We start from the raw sequence: 26,478 nt of genomic DNA, 5'->3' as shown, positions 1-26,478 counted from the left end.
GGAAAGCTGGAGATTGAGCTGAAATGGGGGAAAAACGGTTTTGAATGACTTGATTGTCGCTTCTGGACCCCCGGGGTTTCTCTTTCTGCCTCAATCCTCTGGTAAGGGGACAGTATACATGGAATTTGGGGGAGCCCCCCCCCCCCATATGGCAGGCATCCTGGCAGTACATTTCTTTTTATACAATTAAATAAATGTGTAAGCAATAAGGGATCCAAAAAGAGGCTACTTTATTGGTCCTTTCCTTATTCCTTTTTTCCTTATTCCTTTGATGATCTTTACCCCCTTCTTTTTCCTTGCAGAATACAATCTGCTCCATCTCTTTTTAGTTGCTATTTCTGTTCCGTTGGAAGTCTTGACTTTTTAATTCATCTTTTCCACTTGATCTTTCCTGGCTGATTGAGTCTTAGAAAGGTAAAAGCTGATTCAAGAGTCTGTGCTACCTAAAAAAAACACCCACACCAGAAATTGATCTCCTGAGGTTGGTTTCTCCCTCTAGGTGGGTGGACTCAAATATTGGGTTTCATATCTTTGGCCATGACAACTGGGTCAGATAGTGAAAAAAGAAATACACCAAAGGAAACACCGGGAAAATTACTGTACATGTTATAAGTTTATTAATAAGGTTCCACAAGTATAAAGAGTTTCTTCTCCAAAATGTGTGTGGGACAAATTGCCTTGGCAACTGCTCTAAAAGAGGCAGTATTTCTGAGGCTGATCTTACTCCTTTTCTCCAGGTCAGAAGATAACAAAAGGAAATGTGATGATTTATTTAGTAAAGAAGGGAAGAAATACACTGTTTTGTGGGAATTAACATTTGCAGATCGAAACCCTTTCTAAATTTGGTATATTTATGCCATTACAGATACATGCTCATTATCACAAGACAACATAGAAAGACATCGATTACAGAACAAATAAAAAGATATGCTATCTAAAAAGAATTAAAATGAATATGGGCTGGTCACATCGCAAGAACAACTAGTAGACAAAGACAGGGAGTCATAGAATGGATTCCACATGATAAAAAGTGACCACAAAAGAGCCACAAGACATAGTGACAACATCAGCAAATATTACGGGCCTAATTGGCAAAGCAAATCTCAAGACCATATTCACTGGAAACATGCAGAACAGACCTTCATCCTGCAGTGGATAGATTAATGACTAAGATGGTGAGGATGAGGATTCTATTTCTGTTCCATATAGGTTTTTTTCAGTAAATTAAGAGGGAAGTCAAGGAAGCCAACAGTCCACCAGTTGGAAAAGATGAGATGGTGATGGGAAACGGAGGAAACTAAACAGCTTAATTCCTATTTTGCATCCCACTTTCCACATCGGGGAAGAAGAAAAACGCAAATTAAAACAGGCAAGGGAAGAGCTGCCTGCTTTGAATAAATTCCAGTATTTAGAAACATAGAAGATTGACGGCAGAAAAAGACCTCGTGGTCCATCTAGTCTGCCCTTATACTATTTCCTGTATTTTATCTTAGGATGGATATATGTTTATCCCAGGCATGTTTAAATTCAGTTACTGTGGATTTACCAACTACCAATTTGGGACCCAGAAAGGTTTTTCCTGAAGTTCCTTCCATGGATCTATATTGTTTTTTCTGTGTGCACTCTTTTATTAGATTTATGGTGTCCTCAAGGAAAGTCACTCATGCCCTCATCACCTCGAGGTTCGACTACTGTAATACGCTCTACATGGGGCTACCTTTGAAGTGTTCGGAAAATTCAGATCGTGCAGAATGCAGCTGCGAGAGCAATCATGGGCTTCCCAAGGCATGCCCATGTTACTCCAACACTCCGCAGTCTGCATTGGTTGCCGATCAGTTTCCGGTCACAATTCAAAGTGTTGGTTATGACCTATAAAGCCCTTCATGGCACCGGACCAGAATATCTCCGGGACCGCCTCCTGCTGCACCAATCCCAGCGACCGGTTAGGTCCCACAGAGTTGGCCTTCTCCGGGTCCCGTCGACTAAACAATGTCATTTGGTGGGACCCAGGAGAAGAGCCTTCTCTGTGGCGGCCCCGACCCTCTGGAACCAGCTCCCCCCAGAGAGTTGCCCCACCCTCCTTGCCTTTCGCAAGCTCCTTAAAACCCACCTCTGTTGTCAGGCATGGGGGAATTGACATTTTTTTCTCCCTTCCCCCTAGGCTTATAGAATTTATACATGGTATGTTTGTTGGTATGATTGGTCTCTTAAATTGGGGTTTTTTAGATTACTTTTTAATATTAGATTTGTTACATTGTTTTTTATTGTTGTTAGCCGCCCCGAGTCTTCGGAGAGGGGCGGCATGCAAATCTAAATAAACTAAACTAAACTAAACTTTTTCCACACTCCCTACATTTACATGATTTCTCCCATGTGGATCCTCTAATGGTAAAGTAAGAGTTTCCACTTGGAGGCCTTTCTCCTTTGTCCATTTGGAAGGCTTCCTCCCAGCCTGGATCCTTTCATGAAAAGTAAGATGCTCTTTCCCAGTAAAATTATTTCCACGCTCCGTTAATTTATATGGAATTTCCCTTTGTGGATTCTTTCACGAATAAAAGTTTTGGGACTGTTAGAGCTTCCTCCACACTACGTGCATTGATACGGTCCCTCCTCCATGTGGATCCTTTTATGGGAATTAAGTGCCCCTATTTGAGCAAAGCTGCTTCCACATTCTGTGCATTTATATGGTCTGTCCCCTGCATGGACTCTTTCATGATTAATAAGAGCACTGTTCTGCATGAATTGTTTTCCACACTCCATACACTTGTATGGCCTCTCCCTAGTGTGGATTCTTTCATGTCGAGTAAGGTCTCTGTTCCAGTTAAAGCTTTTCCCACATGCCAGGCATTTAAATTGTTTCTCTACCGAGTGGGTCCTTTTGTGAGAATAAAGATGCCCTGTCCGAGCAAAGCTCTTTCCACACTCAGTGCACTTATATGGTTTATCCCCCGTGTGAATTGTTTCATGGCCAACAAGACATCCTTTCCGAGCAAAACTCTTGCCACACACCATGCATTTATATGGTCTCTCCCCTGTGTGGATCTTTTTATGAGAATTAAGGTGTGCTGTTTGAGCAAAGCTTTTCCCACACTCCGTACACTTGTATGGTTTCTCCCCAGTGTGGATCCTTTCATGGTGGATAAGACCTCTACTCCAATTAAAGCTTTTCCCACACACTAAGCATTGATAGGGTCTCTCCCCTGTGTGCATTCTTTTATGAACACTAAGTTGCACTGTTTGAGTAAAGCTTTTTCCACACTCTGCGCACTTATATGGTTTCTCCCCCGTGTGGATCCTTTCGTGACCAGTAAGGCATCCTTTCTGAGCAAAAGTCTTTCCACACTCAAAGCATTTGTAGGGTCTCTCCCCAGTGTGGATCCTTTCATGACGAATAAGATCTTTAGTCCAGTTAAAGCCTTTCCCACACTCCGAACATTTATACGGCATTTGCCCCGTGTGCATCCTTTGGTGGAAAGTAAGGTGCCAGTTGTCAATAAAGCTCTTCCCACACTCCAGGCATTTATATGGTCTCTCCCCAGTGTGGATCTTTTTATGAGAATTCAGTTTTCCTTTCTGAGTGAAGCCCTTTCCACACTCCAGGCATTTGTATGGTCTCTCCACTGTGTGGATCCTTTGATGTCGTGTAAAATCACTGTTCTCAAAAAAGCTCTTTCCACATTCCAGGCAATTATAGGGTCTAAGCCCCGTGTGGAAATTTTTAGGACAAATCATCTCTGTGTCCTGACAAAAGCTTTTTTCACATTCTGGACAGTTATATAGTCTGTTGCTTATGTGGCTCTTCTGATGCCCATAAAGATTATTCGTGCTGATGAAGGTCTTTCCACAGTTCGTGCATATTTCCATCACTTTATTTAGACTGAAATCTCCGTCATATTCGGAAAACGTGTGTGGTTTCCAGTGCAGTATGTTAGGTAATGTCAAAGCAAAGGAATGGCTCTCTGCAGATAGTGCTTTTTCAAGTGTCAATAATGGTGGCTGCTCTTCATTCTCATTCCCTAGATCATCATCATCACCATCGCCTGCTTAGAAAAATGAAAAGAAATTCTCATTAGAGTTTACAATGATGGATAACAATTTGGGGTGGGAGGGCTTCTCCACAGTGAAAAATGCCCATCTGAGCTTCAGATTGGTCACCAATTATGTGTCAAGCTAGGAGATGGTGGGTGGAAATTGCTATCCATATGACTATAGTGGTATCCAAGGGATTTTTAAGCCCTGAACCAGATTAAGGTTGTGCTGTTGACAGATCAATCTGGTCAGGCATTTCCACAGAGCATCTAAGACCGTGATGGCGAACCTATGGCAGGTGGCATGCGTAGCCATACCGGAGTGCATGCGAGGCATTCATTCATTCATTCATTCATTCAATTTGTATGCCGCCCCTCTCCGTAGACTCAGGGCGGCTCACAACAATAATAAAAACAATGTACAATACAAATCTAATATTTAAAAATATCTAAAAACCCATAATTTAAAAAGACATACACACAACATACCATACATAAACTATATAGGCCTGGGGGAGATGTCTCAGTTCCCCCATGCCTGATGGCAAAGGTGGGTTTTAAGGAGTTTACGAAAAGCAAGGAGGGTGGGGGCAATCCTAATCTCCGGGGGGAGCTGGTTCCAGAGGATCGGGGCTGCCACAGAGAAGGCTCTTCCCCTGGGTCCCGCCAAACGACATTGTTTAGTCGACGGGACCCGGAGAAGGCCAACTCTGTGGGACCTAACTGGTCGCTGGGATTCGTGCGGCAGAAGGCGGTCCCAAAGATATTCTGGACTTTATAGGTCATAACCAACACTTTGAATTGTGACTGGAAACTGATCGGCAACCAATGCAGACTGCGGAGTGTTGGTGAAACATGGGCATACCTAGGGAAGCCCATGATTGCTCTCGCAGCTGCATTCTGCACGATCTGAAGTTTCCGAACACTTTTCAAAGGTAGCCCCATGTAGAGAGCGTTACATTAGTCAAACTTCGAGGTGATGAGGGCATGAGTGACTGTGAGCAGTGACTCCCGGTCCAGCTAGGGCCGCAACTGGTGCACCAGGCGAACCTGGGCAAACGCCCCCCTCACCACAGCTGAAAGATGGTTTTCTAATGTAAGCTGTGGATCGAGGAGGACGCCCAAGTTGCAGACCCAGGGTAATGGACGTACAGATGGAATTGTCCTTGGGAGGCAAAACCCACAGCCACTCCACTTATCAGGGTTGAGTTTGAGTCTGGTGACACCCATCCAGACCCTAACAGCCTCCAGGCACCGGCACATCACTTCCACTGCTTCGATGACTGGACATGGAGTGGAGATGTACAGCTGGGTATCACCAGCGTACTGATGATACCTCACCCCATGCCCCTGGATGATCTCGCCCAGTGGTTTCACGTAGATATTAAATAGCAGGGGGGAGAGGACCGACCCCTGAGGCACCCTACAAGGGAGAAGCCTAGAGGTCGACCTCTGACCCCCCACTAACACTGACTGCGACCAACCAGAGAGGTAGGAGGAGCACCACTGAAGGCATTGTCCTATGACAGCTCTAGTGCATATGCAGAAGGCAGTTTCTCTGAAGCCCTGGAGTGCAAAAAACCACCCGACAAACAAAATTTGGAAAAACGCACTTCCAGTTTGCCTGTTGTGCTGTTTTTCACACTCTGGGGCTTCAGGAAGCTTCCCTGAAGGCTCCAGAGTGCAAAAAACAGCACAACAGGCAAACCAGAAGTCCATTTTTCCGGTTTGTGCATTTCAGGCTTCAATGTGGGCTGTGCTCAGGGATGGGGGGGGGGATTGTGCACATGCACAGGGGGTGTGCATGTGGGGGGGATGTGTGTGGGCACATGTACACATGCTAGTGCGCGCACACACACACTTGGCACGTGAACTAAAAAAAAGTTCGCTATCACTGATCTAAGGCCTTTCACAAAACTATGGTGAGCATTTCTGCCAAGACCTTAGTTGTGTTCTAGAAGAGTGGCTGTGATGACAATGTTGGACACAATTGCCCATGAAATGCTTCCGCTGGTTTATGATCCAATAAAAGGGAACCAAAGGGAACTGAATGGGATTGTTTGCGTCAGTGGCTCCTCCACTGCTTATTAGCCACATACTAAACATTCTGACTAATGTTTTGAGATTAGAAAAGATTTTACAAATGGTGGCCAGGTAGAGTTCTGACCACTTCATGCAATTTAGTGCAGGTATCTTCTCCATTTATTTCCCAATGAAAACACCTTTCTCTTGGAATGCTGAGCAAAGAGGGTCCTTACCCAGAGCGGCCATATCCATAGAAACATCCAGCATGACTTCCCTGCACAAAGCCTTCTGGCTGGAATCCAGCAGTGCCCACTCCTCCTCTGTGAAATCTACAGCCACCTCCTCAAAGGGACTAGAGTCCTAGAAACAAAACAAAACATGTATCTTCCACATATGACAGTTCTTTCTTAGTTCCGAAAGAGAAAAGAGCTTTGCAAAAGATCAAACAGACATTTTTTTATAGGACAGGTATAAGCCCTGCAGGTCCACAAGGTCTTTAAGTGTGGGGAGCCCCGCTCCACCTTCTCCATGCTGTTGTTAGAAACATAGCTTTAATGTATCCAAGTTGCAGAATGGCACCGGCCCCTACTCCCGGCCTGGGATAAGTCACCAAGGAGGTTTTGGGCAGAGGAATCTCATGGCCTCATCTCCCTGGCTAATCAAAATACACAGCTGTTAGAAAACGGGACATATTGTCACGCTGAGTATTGACAGCCCCAGAGACATTCAGAGTTATTCAGTAATTAAATAGTTAACAGTGTGTGTGTTTTATTAGCTCCTCCTATTATGACGTAAAATCCTACCACATCATACATGCATCACATCCGTCCCTTCCAAATCCTCCATATTGTATCCCCACATTCTTTGTTAACTGCCATGATGTAAGACGTATTTCATATGCCTCCTAAGGCATTCCTTATTTTTTTTACTTTTGTAATAAAAAGAAACTTTATTTGAAAGCAGATTCTTTCTTAAATCCATCGACTCTCAGAAATGATTTATTACAGTCCACGTGGGCTGTAATTTATCTCTATTTCTGTCACATATGTACTAAGATTCTTTTTAATTTTTTAAAATGTTATATTATTGAATTTTAAAAACAAAACACAAAACAACAAAGGCATTAAACTTTAAATAAATTTGTACAGACATAATAGATGCTAACAAAATGATAAACAAGAGGAAAAAAGCAAAAAACAAAACAAAACATACATTTGGGATATTTACATCTCCTTCTCATTTCAGAATTTTGATCAGATATGTACATTTTTACCTTGTTTTTCTTAACATGTTGCTTTATGTATTTACAACGCAAACGCAAAGTTGTACTAAGAAGTTTTTATCTGGCCTATTTCAAAATCTTGTAATGACCCCTGAATTACCAACAGTCTTATCGTTAAAATGTGCCAGCTTTGAATTAGGGGTTTTTAGATGAGAAATTTGTCCTTCCCATAATTTATTTTTAATTGGATATATAGGGTAATTTTTGAAGCCATTTTTGTAACAATTGGTATTGTTTCACTTCATGGCTTTTATTTTTCAATTGCTTTTCCAAAGTCTTTAGAAAAAACAGTAAGAAAGATTAAAGCCTTCTAACATATAAATTACATTTTACAAATAGAAGACTCTTGTGAATTGTCCTTTATTTGCATCCCCAGAACAACCTTGAAGGTTGAATAAGTGATATTCACTGGGTCATTATGTGGGGACACCAGGTTCAAATTCACACAGATTCAGCATTTGGTTTTCAAAAAAAGCTCATGAATGAAGGTGTTAAAACTTCTCTTACTTACCTGGCAAGGTGATCCCAGTTGGATCCTCCTGAAAATAATCTCTTCAGAATTATTGGATGGATCTCCTCCTCCCTGGGTCTCTGCTGAGATCACCCCAATGAATGGTTCCTACAACAAAGAAAAGTCTGGCTTATGATCAACTTTCAAAGGACTTTAATTACCAGTATGTTAGTTCACTTGCCTTTCATTTTTCCTCTCCAATTATACTTTTCCAACCCAAACCGAAATGAGAGAACTTCAGAACTGCTCTGGGATTGCTGTTATTTCTGAATAAATGCATGCCACTTTTGAGAATTGCTTCTTTTTTATTTCCTATTTTCCTTCTGATCAGGAGCTGTTTTTCATCTCCTCCCCTTTACTTGACAATTTTATCCTTTCCTTCCTTGTGAATATATTTATGTCTATTATATCTCGTTTTCTTTGTCCTGATTGGAGGAACCATTTATCCTCAAGATGGACAATGAATATTATTATTATTATTATTATTATTATTATTATTATTATTATTATTATTTATTAGATTTGTATGCCGCCCCTCTCCGAAGACTCGGGGCGGCTCACAACAACAGTAAAAGCAATGTCAAAGAACAAATCTAATATTAAAAAGAAACCCATATAAAACCCCTCATTTAAAACCAAACAACACATACATACCAATCATAAAATATAAAAGCCTAGGGAGATGTCTCAGTTCTCCCATGCCTGGCTAGAGCTAATATATATATATAATTATAAAGTCACATTAATATAGAATATTGCAATTCTCAAAAAGTATTTTCCCATTCTCTCCTTTTACTTGCAGCAATAGGAGGGTTTTTCATAATATTTCCCCACACCCACACCTTCATGTGGGAATTGAGATTATCTTTTAAATTATGATTGTCCAGACTATGAATTGTCTTCATCCTGCAAAGTTATTCCCACATATATTTACACTATCCTAATATGTGTGGTCTGCATGTCTTTTCTCTGTGATTGTAAGAAAGAGACTCCAGAGGCGTAGAAGAGGATGGAAGTCCCTCACCTGCCGCCCCTTTCCGAGCTCCTGGGCGGCTGCGGGGCCGAGCAGGCAGCCTTCGGCCAGGGCCACCGCCTGGGCGCAGCTCTCCGCCCCGCACTCCCTCAGCCAGCCCGACAGCTCCGGGGGCAGCAGGGCCAGCAGCTGCTCCAGCACCACCAGGTCCAGCATCTCCGCTTTGCTGCTCCGCTCGGGTCGCAGCCATTCCTGGCACAGCCGGTATAGGCGGCTGCAAAGCGCCCGGGGCCCCTCGGCCTCTCGGGAACCGCAGCTGCGGAAACGCCATCTTTCAGCCTCGGAGTTGCGGGGCTCGTCGGGGAGGCCGCTCGGGCCGCCGCTTTCGCTCCCCGCCTGAAGGGGAGACCCCCGGGCCTCCATTCGGTCTACGGCTTCAACGAAACCCAAACGGGGGAAAACTTGCTCCAAGGCCACCTTCGGTTACGGCGGACCCTCCGCCACCCACTTAGACCCGCTCCTTTCCCGGTTTTCACGCGGGGGAGGGGCTCCTCTCCCTCGGGGCTTCTGAGGCGGAGAAGAGCAGCTGCAAGCCGTCCCCTGCCCTCCCAGACACTGGACCAGAGACGGCTGCATCCTAGAGGGGCAAATCCCTGTTAGACTCCCTCGTTTACTGCTTCCAGCCTAGAGCGTCTCCTAAAGCAACTACTGTATGATCTTTTCGGTCCTCTACTCGGCTTCAAGGATTGGCGGAAGTGTTCTGCGCATGCGCTGTTCCATTTTGACGGTTAAAGGTCGCTCGAAGTCAGTTGCTGAGGGAATTTTTTTAGTAGGGAGCAGATTAACAGTTGGAAGATTGTGAGGATGGAACAGGCCGGGAATGATGCCTACGGTAGAGATTGAGCTGGGCTGAAATGAGCAAACCTGCTTGGGGTGAACCCTGGTTTTATTGCTGCTTCTGGACACCTGGAATTTCTCTTTCTACTAGAAGGCTGCCAAGTTGGAAAAAACTGAGCTGCATGAAGGCGATTTAAACAAGGACAAAAAGCAGACTTCCTAAATCGCATAAATCGTCAAATTTATTCTTGCCTGGATATCTGAATTAGCTCAGCATCTTCTAACTGCAAAGAGACACATTTTACTGGTTTGCCATAGATTTTGTCGGCTACCAGTGTTGGGTACAGATTAGTGGAGTGGTATGGTGGCCTGACAATCAGGAGGCTGAGAGTTCGATCCTAGGTAGAGGTGGATAGTTCTCTCACACACGCTTAGAATATATCTGCTGAACAAAAACTCCATATTGGTGACAGGATGATTTCCTTCTAAAACCAGAGGAACAGAGACTGGGGAAGGGGGACATTGAAGTGGCAGTTAAACAAACAAACAAAAAAAGAGCATGAGAATGACAACTCTGTGCCCTCACAGAGCTAGAATGGGATCTGGATCTGTAAAACTTCTCAACACCACCGATAACACAGCTACTCTCCAAAAAGACCTTGGCTTTGTGTCTGAATGGTCAACATCTGGCAACTCTAAATCTCAACCAGAAAATGCTCTGTCCTACACATTAGCAAAAAGAATCAGAACACCAAATACAAGCTGAATAAACACGACCTTACAGACAACGCTCACTCCAGAAAAGACCTTGGAATACTCGTATCAAATTACCTAAGTGCCAAAGCCCACTGCAACAACATCGCCAAAAAGGCTTCAAGAGTTGTTAACCTAATTCTACGTAGTTTCTGCTTTAGTAATCTCGCATTACTAACCAGAGCATATAAAACTTTCGCCAGACCAATTCTTGAATACAGCTCATCTGTCTGGAAACCACACCGCATTTTGGACATAAATACTCTAGAAAATATCCCTCCACTCCTCCACATTCAACAGAATACCCTACACAACTAGACTTACAATCCTAGGTTTAAAAAGCTTAGAACTTTGCCGCCTTAAATACAACTTAAGCATAGCCCATAAAATCATCTGCTACAACGTCCATCCTGTCAACGACTATTTCAGCTTCAACCACAACACAAGGACACAACAGATACAAACTTAAAGTAAACTGCTCTAAACTTGACTGCAGAAAATACGACTTTAGTAACCAAGTGATTGATGCATGGACCTCACTACCAGACTTGGTAGTATCATCATCTAACTCCTAAAACTTTATCCTTAGACTATCAACAGACTATCCACTGTTGACCTCTCCTGATTCCTAAGAGGTCAGTAAGGGGCATGCATAAGTGCACCAGAGTGCCTTCCGTCCCCAGTCCTAATGTTTCTCTTTTACTAGTATCATGTATATAAATATTATTATATCTTTGTATGCCACCAATACATACTTGACAAAACAAACAAACAAACAAATACTGTAAATGATTGGGGACAATATGAGGCTACAGAATTCTCAGTCTTTAGTCTTGTATGAAATCCAAAATGGGGTTCCCAAAATTAAGAACCTTGCAAAGGTATATGAAATAAGGCAAAAAGAAAGATGAGAGTCCCGAGGACCTTTCTTGAAATAATATACCAAGGCTTTCAGGCAATACATTGATTTAGATCTTGAAGCCTCGGATGATCAGAAAATGATAAATATGATTTTTATAGGGCAGTTAACGGAGGATATTAGAAGAAAGTTACAGAAACTAGGAGGAGATCTGTGGAAAGACATTTCAGAATTGGTAGAGATAGCTTATAAAGTTTTTTTATTAAGTATAAGAAGAAAATAAGAAAGAAATTGAGAAGGGTCTCCTTAACGCTGCTATGTTTCTAGCAGATACCCTGAGACAGGAAAAAAGGGAGAGGAAAAAGACACACTCTGGAAGAGGTTAGGGAGTTTATTTATTTGTTTGTTTGTCAAGTACATGTTTGTAATAGATATAACATTGTTTATATACATAAGATGGGTACTGATAAGAGGGAAGAATTGGACAGGACACGCTATCCTGTCTAAGGGTAAAGTTTTGGGGGTTTGGTGAAACCACAGAGTCAAGTAGTGAGTTCCAGGCATTAACCACTCTGCTAAAGTCGTATTTTAAAAGTCAATTTTGAGGTGGTTCACTTTGAGTTTGTATCGGTTGTATACTCGTGTATTGTTATGGTTGAAGCTGAAGTAGTTGTTGACAGGTAAGATGTTGTAGCAGATAATTTTATGAGCTATGCTTAGGTTCTGCAGAAGGTGGCGTAGTTCTAAGCTTACTAAGCCCAGGATTTCAAGTCTGGTTGTGTAAGGCTGGCTGTGGGTGGGTGCAGTCCTAGGTGCTTGGGAAGCGCCCGACTGGTGATGAAATACGAAATCCAGCATAGTGATCTCATTTGCTGAGTGGTATTGACATAATAATAATAATAATAATAATAATAATAATAATAATAATAATAATATATTTAGGTGTTGTTTAATATTAGGATGCATTAATTCATAAAATTGGATTAGAATTTTAGTACTATATAGAATTACATAAGTAAAATGGAAGATACATATGATAAACAATGGGTTTACATTATGTACTGTATGATTTTATGAGTTTGCAATATGAATTTAAAATATACTTGGAAATGTAGATTGATGAAAGTTAATAATAGTAAATGCTAAGTGCCTGAAAATTAATTGAGCTTGGAAATACTGAAATTATAGAAAAGTATAATTTATGGAAATATGTGCAGTGTGCCTAGGGATTTTTTCATAGGTTTTTTTTAATAGTCCAGCCCTCCAACAGTCTGAGGGACAGTGAACTGGCCCCATGTAAAAAATTTGGGGACCCCTGCTAGCAAGACAGTGGTCGTTTTGGAGGTATGTTTCAGATCACTGTCTTGGAATACTGCCCTGCAGCCCAGTCTCTGAAGGGAGAGGATCACGCTCTGCTTCATTATGTCACATGTTGGCATTCACGATTCCCACAATGAACTGTAGCTCCCTGGTGCCAGCAGCACTCATACAGCCCCAGACAATGACATTCCCACTACCATGCTTGACTGTAGGCAAGACATATATGCCTTTGTGCTTACCTGATTGCTGCCACACACACTTGGCGCCATCTGAACCAAATCTTGGTCTCATCGGACCATGGTCCCAGAAATCCATGTCCTTAAGTTTGCTTGTCTGCAATAAACCATTTGTGGGATTTCTTCTGACTCATCTTTAGAAGAGACTTCCTTCTGGGACAACAGCCCTGCAGGCCAATTTGATGCAGCATATGGTCTGAGCACTGACAGGCTGACCCCCATCCCACCCCTTCAACCTATGCAGCAATGCTGGCACCTATTTCCAAAGCAGACCCCTGGATATGACGCTGAGCACGGGCACTTAACTTCTTTGGTTGATCATGGCAAGCCCTATTCTGAGGGGAATCTGTCCTATAAAACTGCTGTATGGTCTAGGCCACCATACTGCAGTTCAGTTTCAGGGTCTTGGCAATCTTCTTATAGTCTAAACCAGGGTTTCCCAACCTTTTTTGAGCCGCGGCACATTATTCACATTTTCAAAATCCTGGGGAACATAGAGGGGGGTGGGTGGGTGCAAAAAAGTTTGTACAAAAAATCTCTCTTCCTCCCTTTCGCTCTCTTTCTCTCTCCCTCCCTCTTTCTCTCCCTTCCTTTCTCTCTCCATCCCTTTCTTTCTCCCTTCCTTCCTCTCTCTTTTGCTCTTTTGCTCTCTCCCTCCTTCCCCCTCTTGCTGTCTCTTTCTTTCTCTTTCTCTCTCTCTCATTCTGTCTCTCTTGCTCTTTCTCTCTTCCTTCCTCTCTCTTTTGCTCTTTCTCTCTCCCTCCTTCCCCCCTCTTGCTGTCTCTTTCTTTCTCTTTCTCTCTCTCATTCTGTCTTTCTTTCTCTTTCTCTCTCTCTCATTCTGTCTCTCTTGCTATCTCTTTCTCTCTCCCTCCTTCCCCCCTCTTGCTGTCTCTTTCTCTTTCTTTCTCTCTCTCATTCTGTCTCTCTTGTTATCTCTTTCTCTCTCTTCCTTTCTTTCTCTCTCTTGTTCTCTCTCTTCCTTTCTTCTCTGCGGAGGCCGGCAAAGCTTTTTCCGGGTAGGCTGGCTGGGGGATAGGGCGCACGCACGCACCCCCGACGTTCCAAAGAACCTTCTCCGACCTCCGCTGTGAGAAGGTTTTCTCCGAGCGCTCGCCGCCGTTGCAGCCACCACTGCGGGAGGAGCTGGAGAAAGGGGCAGATCGGGCGGGCGGCCATCAGCGGCGAGAAGCCAGGGGCGCGAGGGGGCGGAGGTACTGGGGGGTGGGGGCAGCCGCGGCACCGGCCTCTGCACTTTCATCGCTCCCCACCCCAAACTCCAATGCCCAGCTCCTTGCGCGGCACTGGAAAAGGGTGCTGCATTGCCGGCTACTACCTGGTGCTGCCAGGGAATCTCCAGCTGGGCGGGGCACTGCCGGTGCCTCCGACCTGGACCTCCCACTCGCAGCTATCCCCCAATACCGCTGTTCCCAGCGCAAACCTGCTGGGCCCCAAAGAAGGAAGGCGGGAAAAAGAAGGCGTGAAGAATGAAGCTCTCCTTTTTCCTGCCTTCCTTCTTTGGGGCCCAGCAGGAGAGCGCCGGAAGCAGCGGCATCCGGCAGGAGCCGGGGGACAGCTGCGAGTGGGAGCTCCAGATCGGAGGCACCGGCAGCGCCCCGCCCAGCTGGAGCTTCCCTAGAAGCTTTGCAGCACACCTGGCCGTGTCTCGCGGTACACTAGTGTGCCGCGGCACCAGGGCCGCCATCAGGAATTTTGGGGCCCCATACAGCCTAAGTGTCTGGGCCCCCCCACCATTTTAAAACTATTTTAAGTCGCCAAGCCACTCCATCCCCCAGGGATCATTTCCCGCTTCACGCCAAGCGAGGCGGTCCCATAGGCCACTGTTTCCCAACCTTGGCAACTTGAAGATATCTGGACTTCAACTCCCAGAATTCCCCAGCCAGCGAACGCTGGCTGGGGAATTCTGGGAGTTGAAGTCCAGATATCTTCAAGTTGTCAAGGTTGGGAAGCACTGCCATAGGCTATTTCAGGAACTGGGTTAAGCCGATTGTATGGACTTGTCCAGGAGAAAGAAAGAAGTGGGAGCGGCGAGGGAAAGAAAGATCCTCCTGGCATCGGTCAGGCAGAGCAAGGCTTATTTACGGCTCCTTGGCACTTCTCCCTTCTTGGAAGAGGCCTTGTTAACAAAACCATGTGCTTTCTAGTGAGGGGAGAGGGATCCCACAGTGATCCGGCAGCCACCAGCGAGGACCCGGCAGCCACCAGCGAGGACCCGGCAGCCACCAGCGAGGAGCTGGAAAGGACGAGGAGAAAAAGCAGGGTGCCGGCAGTCGGGCGGGTGTCTTGAGGGGGCACTCCCATCTGGAAGGAAGGGGAGAAAGGCGAGGGCGAGCTATGAAGGAAGGAGGAAGGAAGGAAGGAAGGAAGGAAGGAAGGAAGGAAGGAAGGGTAAAAGGGGCGATCAAGAGAGGAATGGGTGAATGAATGGACGGAGGGTGGGAAGGAAGGAAGGAAAGAGGGAATGGACAGGAACAGAGGAAGGGTGCAAAGCAAGCAAGGAAAGGTATGAAAGGGGAGAGTAAGAGAGGAAGGAGTGAAAGAAGGGAGTGAGGGAGGAAAGAAGGGAGGGAGAAGGAAAGCCAGAAATGGAGGGAGGGAAGGAAAGAAAGAAAGAAAGAAAGAAAGAAAGGGGGAAGGGATAGGAACAGAGGAAGGAAGGAAGGAAACTTATGAAAGGGGAGAGTAAGAGAGGAAGGACTGAAGGAAGGGAGGGAGGGAAGAAGGTAGGAAAGAGAAAGAAAAGAAGAAATAGAGGAAGGGAAGGTAAAAGAAAAAGAAAGAGAGAAAGAAAGAGAAAGAAAGAGAATGAAAGAGAAATAAAAAGAGAGAGGGGGAATGAAAGAAATGGAAGGAGGGGAGGAAGGAAGGAGAGAAAGCAAGAGAAAGAAAAAAGAATGAAAGAGCAAGAGAAAGAGAGAAAGAAAAAGAAAGAAAGAATGAAAGAGCAATAAAAAGAGAGAGGGGGAATGAAAGAAATGGAAGGAGGGAAGGAAGGAGAGAAAGCAAGAGAAAGAAAAAAGAATGAAAGAGCAAGAGAGAGAGAGAAAGAGAGAAAGAAAGAAAAAGAAATGAAAGAAAGAAAAAGAAAGAGAAATAAAAATAGAGAGGGGGAATGAATGAAATGGAAGGAGAGAAAGAAAGAAAGCAAGAGAAAGAAAAAAGAATGAAAGAGCAAGAGAGCAAGAAAGAAAGAAAGAAGGAAAGAAAGAATGAAAGAAAGAGAATGAAAGAGAAATAAAAATAGAGAGGGGGAATGAAAGAAATGGAAGGAGGGAAGGAAGGAGAGAAAGAAAGAAAGCAAGAGAAAGAAAAAAGAATGAAAGAGCAAGAAAGAGAGAAAGAAAGAAAAAGAAATGAAAGAAAGAAGGAAAGAAAGAAGGAAAGAGAAAAGAAAGAGAATGAAAGAGAAATAAAAATAGAGAAGGGGAATGAAAGAAATGGAAGGAGGGAGTAAGTAATGAGAAAGGAGGTCCGAATATATTCAGGATAGGTCATTTGGCTATCCTTGAAAACCGCCCTTTCTAGGACAAGTAAAAGCCCCTTCCCCGGCAACTGACAACTTCTTTGCCAAAATGAACCCAACACAAAGTTGTGAGTGGGAGGCACCTTATGCAGGAAAGGAAAGGGAGGCGGAGGCAGTCACCCTCGCCCCCACTAAGCCCCCCACCTGCGCCATGCCTGCTCTGCTCCTCCCTTTCATCCCTTTCGCGGCAGCGTGTGCCTCGATCTGTCCGCGCCTGGTCTTGGGGGCAAGAGGAAACCATGGCGTCCAACTCTGCACCGTATTAGGCAATGCAAAGCAAGCCAGGGCTTATCCCCCCAGTCGCCGCGCTCTGCCCGCCAATGTCGCCCCCGGTCTCCCCCTCGCCACCGTGCCCAGCAGGTACAATCCCGTCGGTAGTTCAAATGAAGCCTTTCGACCTGGGACGGTGAGAAGGAAAAGTCGCGTTTCTGACCCACCGCCGCTCCACCTGCAACACCCCCGCTCACCCGGCCGACATGGTGATGTTATAGAACATCAGCCAAGCTGTGGTCACCGAACTCCGAGGCCGAAGCACCTTCTTCCCATTCTCTTTCTCTTCCACCTACCCGTTGCCGGCGCCGCTGCCCCTAATTGTTCAATTTGGCCGGGTCTTTTACTTTGCTGAGGTGAGGGCCTCACCTCAGCAAAAGGCCCGGCCAAATTGAATAATTAGGGGGCCCTGCCCCCGCCGGCCAGCCTCCTGGCGCCAAGTCAGCAGCTCCTTGCACATGCGCAGACTGCACCCTCCCTCTTTTGCCGGCCGGGCCGCCTGCCTCACCTAATCAATTTGGCCGGGCCTTTTACTTTGTTGAGGTGAGGCTCAGGCAGGCAGCCGGCAAAAGAGGGAGGGTACAGTCTGCGCATGTACAAGGAGCTGCTGACTGCGGGCCCGTGACACCACTCCCAGTAGTACTGGTCTATCGGCGGCCCTGTGCGGCACACCGGTTGGGAAACGCTGGTCTAAACCATCTTAATGTAAAGCAACTTTTTTTCCCCAGCTCCTCAGTTTACTGCCTTGAAGTGCCATGTTCAACTTCTAGTACCCAGTTTGAGCTAGAGACACCAAATTTAACCTTCCTACTCCCCCTTCACACCCGAGACCTTGTACTACTGAGTCACATGACACCAGGGAGGAAAAATAGCTACTTGGGCCCCATTTGGACATTATCACTTAATGTGTATTCATTTTTGCTGCCAGCAGTTTAGACATTAATGGCTGTATATTGCGTTATTTTGAGGGGACAGCACGTTGTTATTCAAGCTGAATACTCACTACTTTACATTTTAGCCAAGTGTCCTTTCTTCAGTTTTGTCACATGAAAAGATATACTTAAATGTTTACAAAATGTGAGGTAGTATACTCACTTCTATGACGTACCGTATACGCTTCATACATGTTTAGTTGCTATTTCTGTTCTGTTGAAGCCCTGACTTTTTATTCATCTTTTCTGGTTTTTCTGTGATTTTTCCCGGTTCGTTGATTCTTAAAAAGTTGATCTGGATTCAAGGGGCTGCTGCACTACATTATAAAAGCCACTCAGAAATTGACCTCCTGAAGTTGGTTTCTCTCCCTAGGTGGACTTCAAATTTGGGGGTCCATATCGCTAGCCATGACAACTGAATTAGATAATGAAAAAAGAATACATGGAAGGAGACAGCGGGTGAACTATATGTCATTAAAGTTTATTGATTCCAAGTACATGGTTAATAATTGCCTTGGCAACTCCTCAAAAAGAGGCACTATTTCTGGGGCTGATTTCAGTCCTTCAACCTCTGGTCAGAAGAAAATAAAAGAAAATCACAAGATTTCTTTAGCTAAAGAAGGAATGGCAAGTCAGATAAATTTCTTCTAGAGGCTTTTTTACTTTGTCCATTTAAAACATTTCCTCCCGCTGTAGATCCGATGATGATTAACGTATTCCTTCCCAGCAAAATTATTTCCACCGTCCATACATTAATATGGAATTTCCCTGCGTGGATTTTTTTCATGAGTGTCTTTCATTTGTTAAACCTTTCTACACACTATATGTTTTTATATGGTCCCACCTGTTTTTGTTTTATGGGAATTAAGTATCCTTAATTGAGCAAAGCTGCTTCCACATACTGGATTTATATGGGTTCACACGTCTATGGATTCTTTCATTATTAATAGCATTGAATTGCTTTCCATACTCTATGGACTTGTATGATCTCTCCCCAGTGTGGACTATTTCATGACAAGTAATCTCTCTGTCCCAGTTAAAGCTTATTCCACACAGCAAGCATTTATATGGCCTATTCTCTGCAAGGATTATTTTGCGAGAATAAAAATTTCCTATTCGAACACAGCTCTTTCCACAGTGCATTTAATAATAATGATAATAATAATAATTTATTAGATTTGTATGCCACCCCTCTCCGAAGACTCGTTTATTTGGTTTCTCCTGTGTGAATCCTTTGGTGTCAAGTAAGAGATATTTTCCAAGCAAAGTTTTTTCCACACTCTAAACATTTATATGGCTTCTCCCGTGTGAATCTTTTTATGAAAAATGAGATGTGCTGCTTCAGCAAAACTTTTCCCACACTCCAAGCATTTATACGGTCTCTCCCCTGTGTGGATCCTTTTATGAGAATTAAGATTTCCTCTTTGAGCAAAACATTTTCCACACTCCAAGCATTTATATGGTCTCTCTCCAGTATGGATCCTTTTATGAGAATTAAGATTTCCTCTTTGAGCAAAACTTTTTCCACACTCCACACACTTGTATAGTTTCTCCCCAGTGTGGATCCTTTTGTGATATATTAAACTTCTGCTACAACTAAACTTTTTCCCACAGTCTATACATTTATATGGCCTCTCCCCTGTGTGGATCCTTTTATGAGAATTAAGATTAGCTATTTGAGCAAAAGCTTTTCCACATTCTGTGCATTTATACGGTCTCTCTCCAGTGTGGATCCTTTTATGAGAATTAAGCTGAGCTATTTGAGCAAAACGTTTTCCACACTCCACACACTTGTATGGTTTCTTCCCAGTGTGGATCCTTTCGTGATCTATTAAACTTCTGCTACAACTAAACCTTTTCCCACATTCTATACATTTATATGGCCTCTCCCCTGTGTGGATCCTTTTATGAGTATCCAGATGGGCTGTTTGAGCAAAACTTTTTCCACATTCCAAGCATTTATATGGTTTCTCCCCAGTGTGGATCCTTTTATGACGAGTAAGAATATTGTTCCAATTAAAGCTTTTCCCACACTCCAAGCATTTATATAGTCTCTCCCCAGTGTGGATCCTTTTGTGAGAATTAAGATGTGCTGCTTGACCAAAGCTTCTTTCCATGCACTTGTATGGTTTCTCTCCAGTATGGATCCTTTTATGAGAATTAAGATGAGCTGTTTGAGCAAAGCTTCTTCCACACTCTATGCACTTGTATGGTTTCTCCCCAGTGTGGATCCTTTCATGATGTATTAAACTTCTGCTACCACTAAAACTTTTCCCACATTCTATACATTTATATGGCCTCTCCCCTGTGTGGATCCTTTTATGAGAATTAAGATTAGCTATTTGAGCAAAAGCTTTTCCACATTCTGTGCATTTATACGGTCTCTCTCCAGTGTGGATCCTTTTATGAGAATTAAGATTTCCCATTTGAGCAAAACTTTTTCCACACTCCACACACTTGTATGGTTTCTCCCCTGTGTGGATCCTTTTATGAGTATTCAGATGTGCCGTTTGAGCAAAACTCTTTCCACACTCCAGGCAATTATGTGGTCTGTGCCCTATGCGGATCTTTTTAGGACAAATCCTCTCTGTTTTCTGACAAAAGCTTTTTTCACATTCTGTACAAAGACTCTTACCTACGTTGCTCCTCTGATGGCAATGTTTACTCTTGCTACTGAAGCTTCTTCCACAGTTCATGCATAGTTCCATCTTTTTGCTTAGACTGAAATTCTGCTCACATTTTACAGACCTTTGTGGTTTATGTTCCCTATTCAGTATTTCAGGTACGGCAAAAGAGAAGGAATCTCTCTCTGCAGATGCTCCTCTGTCCAGTTTCAATAACCGCAGCTGCTTGTACTTCTTATTCTTTAGCCCATTACAATCACCATCACCTGCTAAAGAAAAATCCCATAAATTATCATTAGAATTTACTATGGTGGAGGGGGGCTTCTCTCCAGTGAAAAATATGCCCATCTGATCATCAGATTTGGCAACAGCTATATGTGAGCTAGAATATAGTAGGTGCAAATTGTTATTCAGGTGACTACGTGAATTATTTAGCCCTGAACCAGATAAAGATATTACTGTTGATGTCAAGCTGCCCACGCAATTCCCTGCATCATCGAAGGTAGTGAGGGTGAATCTTTTCGGCACTGAATGCCCAAACCATAATGTATGTGCACACATGCACACCAGAGCAGAGGAAACACAAAGACCAAGTGGCTGGCGAATGTATACGGACTGACCAGCAGATCTTTAGGTTTCTGGTCTCTGGTGCGCGCAAAGATCAGATTGGGATGGCGTGCATTCCCACAGACAGGGCTCTGCATGCCATCTAGGTTCACCATCAGGGAACTAAGACTTTTCACAAATCTATGGTGACCATTTCTGCCAAGACCTTAGTTGTAACATAGAAACATAGAAGACTGACGGCAGAAAAAGACCTCATGGTCCATCTAGTCTGCCCTTATACTATTTCCTGTATTTTATCTTACAATGGATATATGTTTATCCCAGGCATGTTTAAATTCAGTTTCTGTGGATTTATGTACCACGTCTGCTGGAAGTTTGTTCCAAGGATCTATTACTCTTTCAGTAAAATATTTTCTCACGTTGCTTTTGATCTTTCCCTCAACTAACTTCAGATTGTGTCCCCTTGTTCTTGTGTTCACTTTCCTATTAAAAACACTTCCCTCCTGGACCTTATTTAACCCTTTGACATATTTAAATGTTTCGATCATGTCCCCCCTTTTCCTTCTGTCCTCCAGACTATACAGATTGAGTTCGTGAAGTCTTTCCTGATACGTTTTATGCTTAAGACCTTCCACCATTCTTGTAGCCCGTCTTTGGACCCGTTCAATTTTGTCAATATCTTTTTGTAGGTGAGGTCTCCAGAACCTTGTGTTCTAGAAGAGTTGCTGTGATGACAATCTTGGACAAAAATGCCCATGGAATACCTCAGCTGGTTTGTCATACAGGGCCCCCTGGCAGTTAAACAGAAAAGGGGATGAGTATGGGGTTCTTTGGGACACTGACTCCTCAACTGGATATTAGTTACATGCTAAGCATTCTGACTATGATTTTCCTGAGGTTAGAAAGGTTTTACAATTGCAATTTACTTACGCAATTCAGTCCAGGTATCTTCCCCATTTACCTCTTATTAAAAACACCCTTCCCAATGAACGGCACCCAGAGAAAAAGGAGTCCTTACTTAGAGAAGTTATATTCCTAGAAACATCCAGCATGACTTCTCTATACAAGGCTTTCTGGTCAGAATCTAGCAGTGCCCACTCCTCCTCTGTGAATTCCACAGCCACCTCCTCAGAAGGAACACAGCTCTAGAAAGGAAATATTATCTTCATTTTTTCTTACTTCCGAAAATGAAAACAGAGCTTTCCAAGAGATCAAATGAATATCACAATGCCTTAGTCTCTCTCTACCGCCTACCTGCTGCTGTTGTGACTTGGATGTATCCAAATGGACAATGACATTCCTTGGGACAATAACCCCCACCCCCAGCCTGGAATAATTCACCAAGGAGGTTTTAGGCAGAGTCTCATCTCACTGGCTTGGCAAAATGAAAAATTGTTAGAAAACAGGCCATATCTACTAACAATTTTTTATCTGTCATGTTTCAAAATTTTGAAAATAACCCTGGAAATATCAACACAACATGACCAACAGTCTTACTCATTCGCTTATCTGTCAGCTTTAGAGGTTTTTATGTTAGAAATTTGTCTTTCCTGTAATTTATTTCAAATTGATATATTGCCCTACTTGTGGAATTGATACTGTTTTGCTTCACAGCTTCTTCTTTTTAACTACTTTCCCAAAGTTTTTAGAAAGACATTAAGATTAAAATGTTTCAATATATAAATTATATTTCTGAATACAAGACACTTGAGAATTGTCTTTCATTTCCATCCAAACAACAATCTTGGAAATTAAAAAAGACCCACAGGGTCATTCTGTGGGGACACCATGTTCAAATACACACAGACTCAGCACTTAGTTTTCAAAGTGGCTCATGAAATAAAGGAGTTTGAAATTTTCATAAGAAACTTACACTTACCAGGGAAGCTGTCCCAGGTTGGATCCTCTTGAACAAAAGCTCTACTGAATCACTTGATTGATCTGCTCCCTGGTTGTCTGCTGAGATTTCCCTCATATATGGCTCCTGCAACTGAAAAGAATATCCTGCTTTATGATCAACTTTCAAATAGCTGTAACCATGTAAGCTCCATGGCATTGCTTCATTCCTCTCCAATTGTATTTTAGGAACCCAAAATGGGAGATCTTGAGTACTCTCGCTCTAATGGTTTCTGTTTTTCTTGTATAAACACCTGCTATTTTTGTGAAAAATTTCATTGCTTTCATTCGAGGTAGTCCAGCCAAGAACCGTGAAAACAAAGATTAGCTCTATCTTCATTATAAAATCACATTAATAGAATATTGCAATTCTCAAAGTATTTTTCCCATCCTTTTCCTTCACTTGCAGCAAAAGTAGGAGGTTTTTTTTTTTATAATTTCCCCCCACACCTCCATCTCCATGTGGGAATTGAGATTATTTTAAATTATGACTGTCCAGTCTATGACATGTCCCCATCAGGCAGCTATTCTCACATACTATTTATACCAGTGTTTCCCAACCTTGGCAACTTGAAGATACTGTATCTGGACTTCAACTCCCAGAATTCCCCAGCCAGCATTCGCTGGCTGGGGAATTCTGGGAGTTGAAGTCCAAATATCTTCAAGTTGCTAAGGTTGGGAAACACTGATTTATACTATCCCAACAAGTGAAACCTGGATGTTTGTTGGGATTGTGTATAAAAAGGAGACAGAAGAGGCATAGAAGAGGATGAAAGGTCCTTACCTTCTGCCCCCTTCCAGGCCCCGGGGCGGCTGCGGGCCCCAGCAGGCAGCCTTCGGCCAGGGCCACCGCCTGGGCGGAGCTCTCCGCCCCGCACTCCCTCAGCCAGCCCGACAGCTCCGGGGGCAGCAGGGCCAGCAGCTGCTCCAACACCACCAGGTCCAGCATCTCGGCTTTGCTCCTCCGGTCGGGCCGCAGCCATTCCCGGCACAGCCGGTGCAGGCGGCTGCAAAGCGCCCGGGGCCCCTCGGCCTCTCGGGAAGCGCAGCTGCGGAAGCGCCAGCGCTCAGCCTCGGAGCTGTGGGGGCCCCCGGGGAGGCCCCTCGGACTATCGTTTCCTCCGCTGGACTCAACACAGCCGCTCCCTGTCTGAAGTGGAGACGTCCGGTCCGCCATTCGGTCTCCGGCTTCAATGCAGTCCAGACGGAGGCAAACTCCCTCCGAGACCGCGTTCGGACAACGCGGACTGTCCCCCAGTCCCTCGTCCCGACCCTTTGCCGGTTTCGGAGGGCTGAAGGCGGGGGGAAGTCCGCTCCCTCAGGGCTTTTGAGGTAGAAAAGAGCAACTGCTGTAACCGGCTGCCGCCAAAACTTTTCGAACCCTCGTGGTCTCTTTGACTGTCAGCCAGAGAGTGTTGCTTCCTAGAGAGGCAAACCCTTATAAACGCCCACCAACCACACTCCGGTTTCCTACCCTTGGCTAGAGCGTCTCATAAGGCAAACCCTTATAAACGCCGCCACCACCACATTCGCGTTTACTACTCTTGGCTAGTGTCTCGTAAGGCAGCTATCACCTCTTCAGTCCTCTGCTCGGCGTCAATGGCCGACAAATGTTCTCTGCGCATGCTCTGTTCCGTACCGACGCTAATAGAACGCATCTATTGACCCGTTTCGTCGAGAGTGGCGGGGGATGCCAGTATTGAGGACTGTAGGAGTCGTGGATGATGGATGTAGTGAAAATTGAACTGGGCTGAAATGAACAAAGTGCGTTTGGACAAGACCTGGTGTGATTTATTTATTTATTTATTGGATTTGTATGCCGCCCCTCTCTGCAGACTCGGGGCGGCTAACAACAACAATAAAACAGTATACTGTATAACAAATCCAATACTAACAACAGTTAAAAGCCCAATTATATAAAAACCAATCATACATACAGACGTACCATGGATAAAATTGTAAAGGCCTAGGGGGAAAGTATATCTCAGTTCCCCCATGCCTGGCGGCAGAGATGGGTTTTAAGCAACTTTCAAAAGGCAAGAAGGGTGGGGGCAATTCTAATATCTGGGGGGAGTTGGTTCCAGGGGGGTGGGGGCCGCCACAGAGAAGGCTCTTCCTCTGGGTCCCGCCAAGCGACATTGTTTGGTTGACGGGACCCGGAGAAGACCGACTCTGTGGGACCTGACTGGTCGCTGGGATTCGTGAAGCAGAAGGCGGTCCCTGAGATAATCTGGTCCGGTGCCATGAAGGGCTTTATAGGTCATAACCAACACTTTGAATTGTGACCGGAAACTGATCGGCAACCAATGCAGACTGCGGAGTGTTGGTGTTACATGAGCATATTTGGGAAAGCCCATGATTGCTCTCGCAGCTGCATTCTGCACGATCTGAAGTTTCCGAACACTTTTCAAAGGTAGCCCCATGCATAGTTCCCTCTAAGCTGAGCAGTGAGCAATCGCTCACTTAAAAATCAGCATCAACTCAGAGTTTTTCAAACCTGCCCAGAAGCCAAGAGGGAAAGAGTGAGAGGGAAGGAGAGAGAGAGGAAGAGAGAGAAACAGATAGAAAAAAGAGAGGAAGGAAAAGAAAAAGAATGGGAGTAAGGAAGAGAGAAAGAAAATCAAAATCTAGTTTGAAACTAGTTCAACTATTTAAGTGGCATTTTGATATTGATAGAGTTGCCCTATTATGAGCTCACTGTTATAGACACACAGTACAGTATTTTATTTTGAAATTCTCTGGGGCAAAACAGGGTGGGTTTTTTGTTTGTTTGTTTGTTTGTTTGTTTGTTTATTTATTTAATATTTCTGTGCCGCCCAGTCCCAAAGGGACTGCCGCTCAGACAGTACACTTTTCCGCCCACCCCCCCAAAAAACTTTGAGGGAACACTGGCCCCATGTAGAGATTGCTGAATCCCACTTTTCCTACAAAATATGATCTTCCCCACACCGTTTCTTTTTTGTCACTCTTTGTGTTTTGTTGAAATTTTGACTTTCTATTCACCTTTGCACTTGACTTTTGTAGAGGGGTGCATTCCTGTAGAATTAATCGAGATTCAAAAGGGCTGTTACATTAAAAAAGTGAGAAATTGACCTCCAGATGTGGGATTGCTGCCTAGAGCAGAGATGGCTAACTTTTTCCAGACCAAGTACCCAAAGTGTATACGTGCATGTGCAAATGCATGTGCCTCAAACGCCAAAATGCAATATGTGCACAACCACCAAAGGGATCCGAAGACCAACTCACCCCTGCATGCCCATGCATAGCAGTGCTAAGCTGTGGCGGATGATACCCAGTTGTACATCTCCACCCCATGCCCAGTCAACGAAGCAGTGGAAGTGATGTGCCAGTGCCTGGAGGCTGTTGGGGCCTGGATGTGTGTCAACAAACTCAAACTCAACCCAGACAAGACGGAGTGTCTTGCCTCCCAAGGACAATTCCATCTCTCCGTCCATCACCCTGGGGGGGGAATTATTGACCCCCTCAGAGAGGGTACGCAACTTGGACATCCTCCTCGATCCACAGCTGACATTGGAACATCATCTTTCGGCTGTGGCGAGGAGGGCGTTTGCCCAGGTTAGCCTGGTGCACCAGTTGCGGCCCTATTTGGACAGGGAGTCATTGCTCACAGTCGTTCATTTATTTATTCGATTTTTTATGCCGCCCTTCTCTTTAGACTCAGGGGGGCTTACAACATGCTAGCAATAGCACTTCCTAACAGAGCCAGCATATTGTCCCCACAATCCGGGTCCTCATTTTACCCACCTCGGAAGGATGGAAGGCTGAGTCAATCTTGAGCCGGTGATGAGATTTGAACCGCT

General features: G+C 44.4%; 1 pseudogene; it reads right to left on the bottom strand.

Moving 5' to 3' along the window:
• Nucleotides 1–598: 598 nt before the first annotated feature.
• Nucleotides 599–24,242, bottom strand: LOC139159141 (zinc finger protein 721-like; annotated as a pseudogene).
• Between the last annotated feature and the right edge of the window lie 2,236 nt (nucleotides 24,243–26,478).

This window comes from Erythrolamprus reginae, chromosome 2 (assembly GCF_031021105.1).
Source record: "Erythrolamprus reginae isolate rEryReg1 chromosome 2, rEryReg1.hap1, whole genome shotgun sequence".
Lineage (NCBI taxonomy): Eukaryota > Metazoa > Chordata > Lepidosauria > Squamata > Dipsadidae > Erythrolamprus > Erythrolamprus reginae.
Note: the sequence above shows the minus strand (reverse complement) of the source record. Positions and strands in the feature narration are given on the sequence as shown.